The 9918-nt window shown below is 38.8% G+C and overlaps 1 non-coding gene across 1 annotated transcript; it reads right to left on the reverse strand.

Annotated features, from left to right (window-relative positions):
- Positions 1-9583: 9583 nt before the first annotated feature.
- LOC111718619 lies at positions 9584-9687 on the reverse strand. Its single transcript, XR_002769140.1, has one exon. It is a non-coding gene; the product is annotated as a U6 spliceosomal RNA (small nuclear RNA).
- Between the last annotated feature and the right edge of the window lie 231 nt (positions 9688-9918).

Consider the following 9918-nt stretch of genomic DNA (forward strand, 5'->3'; position numbering starts at 1 on the left):
AGAGTAATCTAAGAGAATTGGGGAACTGAGACATTTAGTAGTTTTCATCTTTACAAAATCTAGGAGTCAAATCCACGAGACTTCACAGACCCCAATTTCAACAACACAGTGCCCCCTATCAGCGGAGGGGGGATTTCAAGGAGAATTGGAGCAAAATTTGAGCCCCTTTGGATATGTTGCACCCGAGAGTTGTAGAATCCGGCTGTTGAGTCAAAGCCCAGGAGCATGATGCTCCCTGGTTGGGGCTATGCTTTGAGTCACTCTTTTGAGGGACCGGCCTAGCTGTCCCAGTCGAATAAGAGGCTCCAAACTGGCGAGACTGTATGACTTAAAACTGACCCACTGCCGGTCCCAAAGCGCTCCCAGCCCCAAAGCGCCGGCCTCCCGAAAACCCACGGGGGAGGGGCAGTGCCCTGCACATGGAGCCCTTCTGGAAGGAGGCTGAGGTTTCGGTCTCCAGACTAATATTATTGTATCTCTGCCTGCCACTTAGCCCTCCGTCACCTGTGTCAACATTGCATTCACCCGGCTATATCTTGGAGAAGTCCTGAGTGGCCGCACCTGTCCTGAAAGCAGGGGAGGAGTGCTCGCATTAGCCCAACTTCCTTTTCTCTGCCTCTGTCCCCAGTCCCAGTCCCCACTTTTCCCTGTTTCTCCTTTCCTCCCGACTTTTTCTCTGTGTGTGTGCCTCTCTTTCCTTTCTTTTCTATACAGTCTCCCTTTCTCTCTTCCTTTCTGTGTAATTTTTTCCCTCGCCGTCCCTCTTTCCCTTTTGTTCCTTCCTTTCTTTTTATCTCATCTCGTCGCTTTTTCACTCCATCTCTAGCTTTAGATTCGTTCTGTCTGCTTTTCTTTGCGCCTGTCTTCTAGTTATTTGTGTTTATGTATTTACCAAATGATTTTTTCAGAGAAAACTCCCTGAGTCAGTCTGGGAAGAAGCCTGTTCACTCACGCAAAACCCCAGACTGAGTGAGCGTCAAAGACTGGGAGTCAAAGAAATGACTTCAGCCGGCTCCTAACCACCCAGGGCGGGACTGGGGCCGGGGCCCGCCGGTGAAACCCCAGGGGAGCGGACGAGGGGGAGGGGGGGCGCGCCGCTTGTGTTGGAAGGCGGCGACTCGAGTATACTGGCTCTCTGGGCCTCTGACCACCTGTGTGCCGGCTGGACGCACACAAATACCCCCTGGCACAAGTCTCAAAGTCTCACCTCCCTCCCCCCCCTTCGCCTCCCTCCCCGCCCCTAGCAGGGGGTGAAGGCTGAGAACCAGCGCCCTAGGGGACTTAGAAAGCAAACGTGTCCAGACTTGCTACCTTGGCCACCTACATCCCGTGTGTGTGTGTGTGTGTGTGTGTGTGTGTGTGTGTATTATTAGAAAAGATGAATTTTAAAACGGCTGTCGTCATAAGGCATCTTTCCTTCTTGCCAGGATTTGTTCTGTTCTCAAACCACTGACCCTGAAAAATCGCCTGAGCTGGACCTTAGAGATCATATCCCTACAATCCTTTTTACATATATGGAAATCGCAGTCCAGAAAGGTTAATTAACTTGCACAGATCGTAAAGAGACTGGATTTGAACTTGAGATTTTGACTCCAAATTAAATCTGCTTTACCCAGCTCCTCTTCAGTCCCTCCTTCCCCTTCTCTACCTCTCCCCTCTTCTCCTCTCTTCTCCCAGCTAGAGCTTGGGATCTAGGACTGGAAGGAACTTTAATGATCAGTATGATACCTTCATTTTATGTAAGAGGAACCAGGGTGCTAGAGAAATGACTTTGGATTTGCAGAAGAAACCCTGATTTCCAATTCTGACTCCACTTGTAACTTTGGCTGAATCCCAAATACTTTTCCCCCTCTGAAGGATTCAATACATTAAAAAATGTAAAAATGGGGGACTTGAAGTAGACGTCCTCTCAAATCACGTCTAACTTAGTCCAAGGCCATAGAGTTTTGTCGACCAGCATTTGAACCTATGTCTTATTATTCTAAATTGAATACTCCTTTCCAGTGCAACAGGCAGCTTGACAGCAGTGTACAGAGAATTGACCTTTAAGTTTTGTCTTGCTTCTGATACATATGGACTATGACCACCAGTAAGTCACTACATGTTAAACAAGTCTTTAGAAAAAGTGCTGAACCATATAGGTTAGAGCAAGTTTTTTAATCAGGAAAATCCCTTTAGTAATAAAATCTCAGATTCAGTCCCTAATCTCTAACTCCTCACTTCAGCAAGTAAAATAGTGTGAGCTGCTAAGGAACTCCCAAAGAATACTCAGAGAAAATTGAATTGTCCATTCAGTAAAAAAGGATTAAGAAAGGAGTTCATTTATATCTTTAAATTAAGTCACACCTTAAAAGACACAGGTGTCTGGAGCCACTCCCCACCTGGTGATTAAATCCATAATGTGAAATAAAACCTAAAACTCAGCCTCCCCTTTCCTCTCCAAGAGGAGTGATGCTTGCACTTGCATACAGATCTCCCCCACAGGAACAATCCCCTTCTTCAGCTGGAGGTCTGGATAAACAGGAAGCAGGGTGATAGCATTCTTAAAAGGTTAGATAAGGAAAACAGGTGCAGCTTTACCTGGTATTTATCTACTTGGCTTTTAGTTGCAAGAAATATTTATCTTTTATTACCTACTGTACTATATTTAGGGATCCACCGAATCTCAGTAACTTTTCCTTCTGATGGTTATTCCTTCCACCTCTTTTCACTTTGTTGACACAAGCAAACAGTTGAAGCAGTTTTAATACAATTTAAGACTTGTAAATTCTTTTCACCTTCTCCCTCTCTAGACACTCCACCCTTAAGTAAAAATAAACTCAATTTTTCCAGGTGTTAAATAACATTGGATAATAATTACATAAAGAGCATAAAAATTAAATCCTGAATAACACCACAGGTAAATGCTTACCGAATGTTTAGTCCATTTTCAGTATTATTATTTTCCATTTCTTTGTATCCCACAGAGCCCAGCACTGATGTTGGTTATGCTTATTTTCTTTTTAATTTTTTAATATATTACTTTTAAAATCTTGATGTCCACCTGAGAAAATCAGTAGACTTTAAATATGCAAGAAGGTGATTGAAGGTTATTTAAAAAAAAAAAAAAAAAAAAACCTGAGTCATTTTTTCCTTTCCACAGGGTTGTTATTTCAGGTGGGGCAGCCAGGTGTTCTGGGGGTCATCTACTGGACTTACTGGACATTCCTCTACCCTATTGATTTCATAAATTATTTTTGTGTTTATGATGTATTTGGTGATGAAGTGAGGATTATTACTTTGCTCATGACTAACATTACAACTGCATGTTGGGGTGGGCAGGGGATTTAATCTGCAGAGTTAATGTTCACACAAATACAGATCCTTCCTCAAAGTCAAAAGTAGGTAAAATGCCAAATACATCCCCATATCCTGCCCCTGCCTTTCAATGCTAGAGCGGTGCCAGTTTGTGATACAAGCTCACTATCCACCTGAGACTGAACAGAGATGGCATAATCCATTCCTACTCTTTGATCAGAAGCCAGCATTCAAACATAGACCTCCAAGAGTTAAATGCTTGGGAATAAGCCCACTTACCACAGCTTCTAAATTGAGTTGGAAAAAAAAAAAAAAAACATTTAGGTATATACACTAGAGCTAAAAAGAATCCTAAGGTCCATGAGCAGATTTTAGGGTGTCTTTAAACTTAGGGGGTGGAAAGTCATCTTTCTTTTCACTAGTCTTTGGTTTCCTTTGTAATTCTCTATGTTTAATTTTTATGTATTTAAGAATATTATTATGAGAGGGGGTCCACAGGTTTCACCTCACCACCAAAGAGATCACTGACACTCCAAAAGTTTAAGAACCATTAGCTAGTCTAATCTTCATTTTAAAGAGAAAGAAGCAGTTTCTCTGAGAGACAAAGGAATTTGTCCAGGTTTGCACAGCTCATATTTATTGGTTTGAACATATAGAATTTTGGAGTCAGTCCACAAGCAATATGGAATAATAGAATCTGAAATCAACAGTCCAAAATTCAAATTCCACTTTATTGATTTAATAACTAATTATGGGAACCTAAGCAGTTCTGAGGACTTCAGTTTCTTCCTCAAAGGAAAAAAATTATATTTGTTCTATTCCAACTGAAAGCAATGTGGCACAATTGAAAAAAGTTGGGTATAAAGTCAAGGACACAGATTTGAATCCTACTTGTGCCACTTACTAGCTATGTGATCTGCAGTAAATCATTTAAACTCTCTGGGCCACAGTATCTGTCTTAGTAAAAATAGATGACTTCTAAAGACCTTTGCAGATCTAATTCTATGGTAACATACAGATGTGAGGAAAGTGCTCTGTAAATCTTAGTGTTATATAAACATGGATTTTTATGAGTCATTTGCATATTGGATTATTGAAAAAAAAATAGACCTGGAAAACAATTTTCAGAACTTGCTGAGCTCCCCATATTCTATATGACCCACATCACTTTTACCATCTTTTCTATATTTATATATTCCATCTCTTCCTCATCTTAGTCATCCATATTTCTCTCTACTGAACACAAGCAGTTGCCTTCAGCAAATTAATCCTTTCACAGACACTGATTTAAAAAAAGAAATGGAGAAATTGAAAGAAGAGATACTTCAATGCCAATCTTCAATCTCCTCAATGTGGGTTCTCCCAGCAAAGATGCTGATTGAACCCTTACTGCCCATCATCTACATATTCTCATAAATCCACGGAAGCACTTCCAGTCTTCCTCTGGTTATTTTTGTGTGTGTTTTTTTTAATTTACATCAATAGAGTAATACAACACCCACACCAGTCAATCTTGCCAGTGATTTCAAACTCTGTTTCCCTCACTACATCAAGAATCTTCTTCCTCAAAAATAGCTTGGCTTCTATCCCTCTCCTTTTCAGGAATCCAGTGTGGTTCTCCATTGCTGCTCAGATTGAAAGAAAACTGCTGACTTTAAGACCCTCACCTATTTGACCTACTCCTTAATTGCCCTCATTGCTCAACCCTCTGATCCCAACCAGAAAATTGCTGACTATTCCCTACCTTTGACATTCAAAATGCCATTCATTCCCCCTTCTTGACTAAAGGATAACATTTGAAAGGGATGTGGTAGGCAATCTGGAAATCCTAATTATATCCCTATTATCCAACTGGGAAAGAATGGTTCTTTTTCCTTTCTTTCTTTACTTCTTTTTCCTTTTTCTTTCTTTCCTTCTTTCTTTTTTCGGTTTTTTTTTTTTTTTTGCTCCCAACAATATCTAATACAGTGCTAAGCCAAAGGCAGAGATGCTCAGTACATTTTTTCAACAGAATAATCTTCTACCACTACAGAAAATGACCTGAGCCATAACAAAGAAAAATTTCTTTAACATTAGACTTTTGAAATCTAGTCATAGGTCAAATGGAAATCCTTACCACTGATGTCATAAACCAATGTATTTTAGTCTCCAAATAAATAATATGTCACTTTTAGCCCCACTAACAATTACCTAAAGTGAAATCAGACAGACAAAAACAGCATTACAATAATGTTCTGTCCATTAAGATTTCATGTTCCCTTCACCTGGGATGCCCTCCACTTTGCCTTCCACATGTGCAATTACTCATTCCTTCAAAACCCAGGAGGCCATCTACCTCCAGGAAGCCTCCGCTGCCTATGCCAGCCTTTATTGATTTTTCCCTCCTTTGAACTTCTGCAGTGGAATAGGAAATGTTAGAATAAGAACAAATGTCAGAGGCCATCTAATCCAGTCCTCTTCTTTTACAGATAAAGAAACTGAGACCCCCAAGAGGAGAGGGGGTTTACCCTCAGTCACACAGGTCTTATGTGGCAGAAGCAAGTTTGAGCAGAGCTCTTCCAATTCTAAACCAGGGCTCTTTCCACTACAGCAGGCTGCATGTTAATCCTCACCACACACTTTAGCACTTAATTATAGACTGCCTTATACTGTTCTCTATTGTTTCATACATATTAATCTTATCTTCCCAGCTAGGTTGATAGCAACAGTGACTATATTTTCTTCTTTATATTCCATAGGATCTAGTAAAGTACTGAGAATATAATAGAAATTTGGGAGGGGTGTGTAGATATGTATGTGTACAATCACACATATATACATATACACATATATATATATATATATATATATATCTCCCTAAATATACATGTGTGTATAATACATATTGGATATATAGAACATACATAAATACTAAAGAGATAAGTCAATCTGACTGATCCACCTTTAATCTCTTATAAAGTTCTTCTATGATTTATTTTCAAATACTATTACTTTGCAGTATATTATAGTGAATAGAGAACTGGCCACAAAGCCAAAAAGTCCTCAGTCAAGTCCCTTTTCTAATACACAAAGGTTATCTGACCCTTGGAAATAAACTTCATTGTTCTAAACCAGAGCTGGTTTAGAACTCATATAAAACTCACATATGAGTTGATTTCAGCCCTAAAACTTGGATCTCAGTTCCCCTCCTCTGGTGCCCTTCAATCAGGTTAGAGAGGATAAAGATGGAAAACTCTTCCCAGAAGATCAATTTGAAGGGGAGACTTGGGACACCTTTCTCCTAAGTGTATTCTCCTGCAGCCCTCCATCACACACACCCCCATCAGGTGCACCCCCCCTCCTTTTTTGCTTCCTTTTATTTACTGTCTTCCCCCATTAGATTGTGAACTCCTTATGCAAGGAACTATCTTTCTTTTTCATTTTTTTGGGGGGGTGGTATTCCTAGAGCTTGGGCATCAAAAAGGTATTTTCGAGGTGGTGCAATGGATAGAGTGCCTGCCCTGGAGTCAGCAGCACTTGAATTCAAATCTGACCTCAGACACTTTACTAACTGTGAAGCTCTACGCAATCACATAACCCTGTTTGACTCAATTCCTCATCTGTAAAATAAGTGGGAATAGGAAATGGCCCAAAAAAAGCCCAAATGAGGTTACAGAAAGTCAGACATGACTGAAAAACGATTGAACAACAACATTCCCAGAGCTTAGCACAGTGCTTGGCACATAGTAAGCACTTAATAAATATTTATTGACAAAATAACTTGCCCAAAGGCAGAGCTGGAAGATTTGAGACTGGGACCCAGAGCTGCTTATTCCAAGATAGTTGCTCTCTATACTATACCAAAGAATGTTAAACTTATTGAAACAATTGTGTTTAATTCTCCCAGAAAATATACCTAGTAAAAGAGGAATATAAGAATCTTGGTCTCATTAGCAGAAAATTCTAATAGTCACCTATCTTAAACCTGTACTTTACTCAATATAATAGTTCTAAAAGAATCTTCTCTACCTGAAGATCTCCCCTCAGCAACACTCACTCTTCCTCTGCTCCAAGTCTCCATGTCTATCACAGACTTGGGGAAGTAAAAAATAATTATCATGTTTTAAAAAAAACATATGACAGTGAAAAGGGGCCAGAAGGAGAATGTCATGGGGAGAATAATATAGGTGCATCTGCCCCAATTCTATTTTTTACAAATAACTTTGGATTTTCAATTGTCATGATACCTTTTGAAACACTACCTTTATCAAACTGACAAGAATAATTGGATCTGGTAATTCTGGATATAATAACTATTTGTGGAAGACAGAAATAGGAAGATTTCATTAGCATCAACCAGAATTTATTGAGAATCTACTATGTCCAACAATTTAATTCAACATTTACAAAGTTCCCACTAATTGCAAAACTCTTTGTTCAACACTGAAAATCCAAAGACAAAAATCCAAAGTCCCAGATCTCAGGGAGCTTTATGTACTAGTTCAGGAGATGGGATGTAGGCAGAAGAAATAAAATGTTTGTCCTGCCTTCCAGGGGTTGACAACCAACAAAGTAAGGAGGAGAGAGAAGGATGGGAGAAGGGCACCTAGGGCATAATTCTGAAGTTCAGAGAATCAAAAATAATGCCAATGGAGGACTGAAGGTCAACAGGCCAGTGTTCTTTTACACATGAACATATGTGGGGGCAGGGCAAAAATCTTGGTAGTTTTAAACTTGTATGGCTTAAAAATGCACCAAGACTTTTGGGTCATCCTGTATTATACCAAACTCTTTTATTCTAAATCTCTTTACAACATCATTCTTTTCTGAACTTATTCTACTCTATGCACTCTGAATTCTAGCCTAACCTATTTATTATTCTTCATATGTAAAGCACCCATCCTTAGGTTCTCTTCCTTCTTACAGGCTGTATTCCCCAGACCTTGAGTGAATATCTGCCTCTTACATTCCCTAGATTCGTGTTTTGCATGACTACACATGTATAAGCTATGTCAAATCGCTTGCCTTCTCAATGGTGGGGGGAGAGAATTTGGAACTCATATTTGAACAAAACAAAAAGAATGTTTGGATTGTTTTTACATGTAATTGGGAGGAAAATAAAATATTAAATAATTAGGATCCTTAACTTCCTTCAAAATCCACTTCAGATGCCATCTTCTACATGAAATCTTTCCTGATTTTTTTACCCAACTACTAGTGGCTTCATCCCATCCTAAGAGATCATTTAGTCCCAAAATCCTCTCTTGATACATAAAACCATTAAGATGAAATCACTTATCCAAAATCACATTAAGAGAAAGCAAAGAGAAGAATCAAATTCAGATCTTTTGACTCCTAATCTAGTGTGACTTTCATATAGGACCATAGATTTAGAAATGGGATGTATCTTAGAGATTATCTAGGGGAAAGAACCCATGATATCTCATTGAGAGAAGGAAAGGGGCCCAATGATAGAAACTTGAGTCACATCTACAGTTAGACAACAGGAAGATGAAGGAACAAAGGAAAGGAATGATTCTAGCAAAAGAAGGAAGCTCAGTGTCACAGAAACTTTAAGAAAGGGGTAGTATGGTGCCATGGAAAGAGAAGTGGATCTTGTGTCAAGATATTTGAAATCCTCTTAGGTCATTATGTTTCAAAATGTAAGTATCTACTTACTAAATACAATATACCACTCTAGGATTTGAAGGGAAGGGGAAAAGGAGAAAAAAGATATCATTACTTGTCCTGAAAGGTTTTACTTTCTATTAAGGTATCCTTAGGGATATTACTTTACCCCTTTCAACCTTAGTTCCCTCTTCTCTAAAAGGAGAGACACCTTGACACTTCAGCCTCTAGGAAACTTTTCGTTCAAGGCTCAGTTCAAATGTCTCCTTCTTCATAAGGTCTAATTTTTCCAGGTATTAGTACATCTTGCTTAATTACTTTTTTTTTGGTTTGTAAGTATTTTACATTTACTTATCTACATGTATGTTGTTTTTCTTCCAGTAGAATGAAATTTCTATAAAGGCAGACACTATTGTCATTTTTGGTTTTGTGCCTAAGCACCTAATCTAATATCTTTCATGCAGAAAGTGCTGAATAAATTTAACTGAATGAAAACAATAGTTGTTAAAATTTTGACCAGATATTCTTAGTTCTATTTCTACTATAATCAAATTGTGTGATGGAATATAAACTGTCTAAAAGAAATTTGAACTTGGAGAAATATGCACTTTTTCCCTATCTCTTAGAGTTCAAGTGAAAGCTTGCTTGTTTTTATAAAAGATTTTATTCCCATGACTTTAACAATATGGAAAACTTCATAAATGTTTGTTATCATTGCTCAGGGACCATACAAATCTTTTCTGTATCGTTCCAATTTTAATTCGCACATGAAGACTAGCTTGTGAAGGATTTGACTGTTGAACCTTCCTCCTCAAAAAACCAATGATTTCACAAAGATGAATTCAGACTTTCTAGCAAACTGGGTTTAAGTGAGACTGAGCTGGGCAAGGTCATTCACCTGTTTCTCTTTTCCAATCATCACAATCTAGAGACAAGAGTCAAGATTAAGAAGACCCTGTTCTTTGCACTACAGGCAGAGAACACTAGCATCAACTTATTTCACAGCAAGCTTGG

This window comes from Sarcophilus harrisii, chromosome 2 (genome assembly GCF_902635505.1).
Source record: "Sarcophilus harrisii chromosome 2, mSarHar1.11, whole genome shotgun sequence".
In the NCBI taxonomy this organism is placed as follows: domain Eukaryota; kingdom Metazoa; phylum Chordata; class Mammalia; order Dasyuromorphia; family Dasyuridae; genus Sarcophilus; species Sarcophilus harrisii.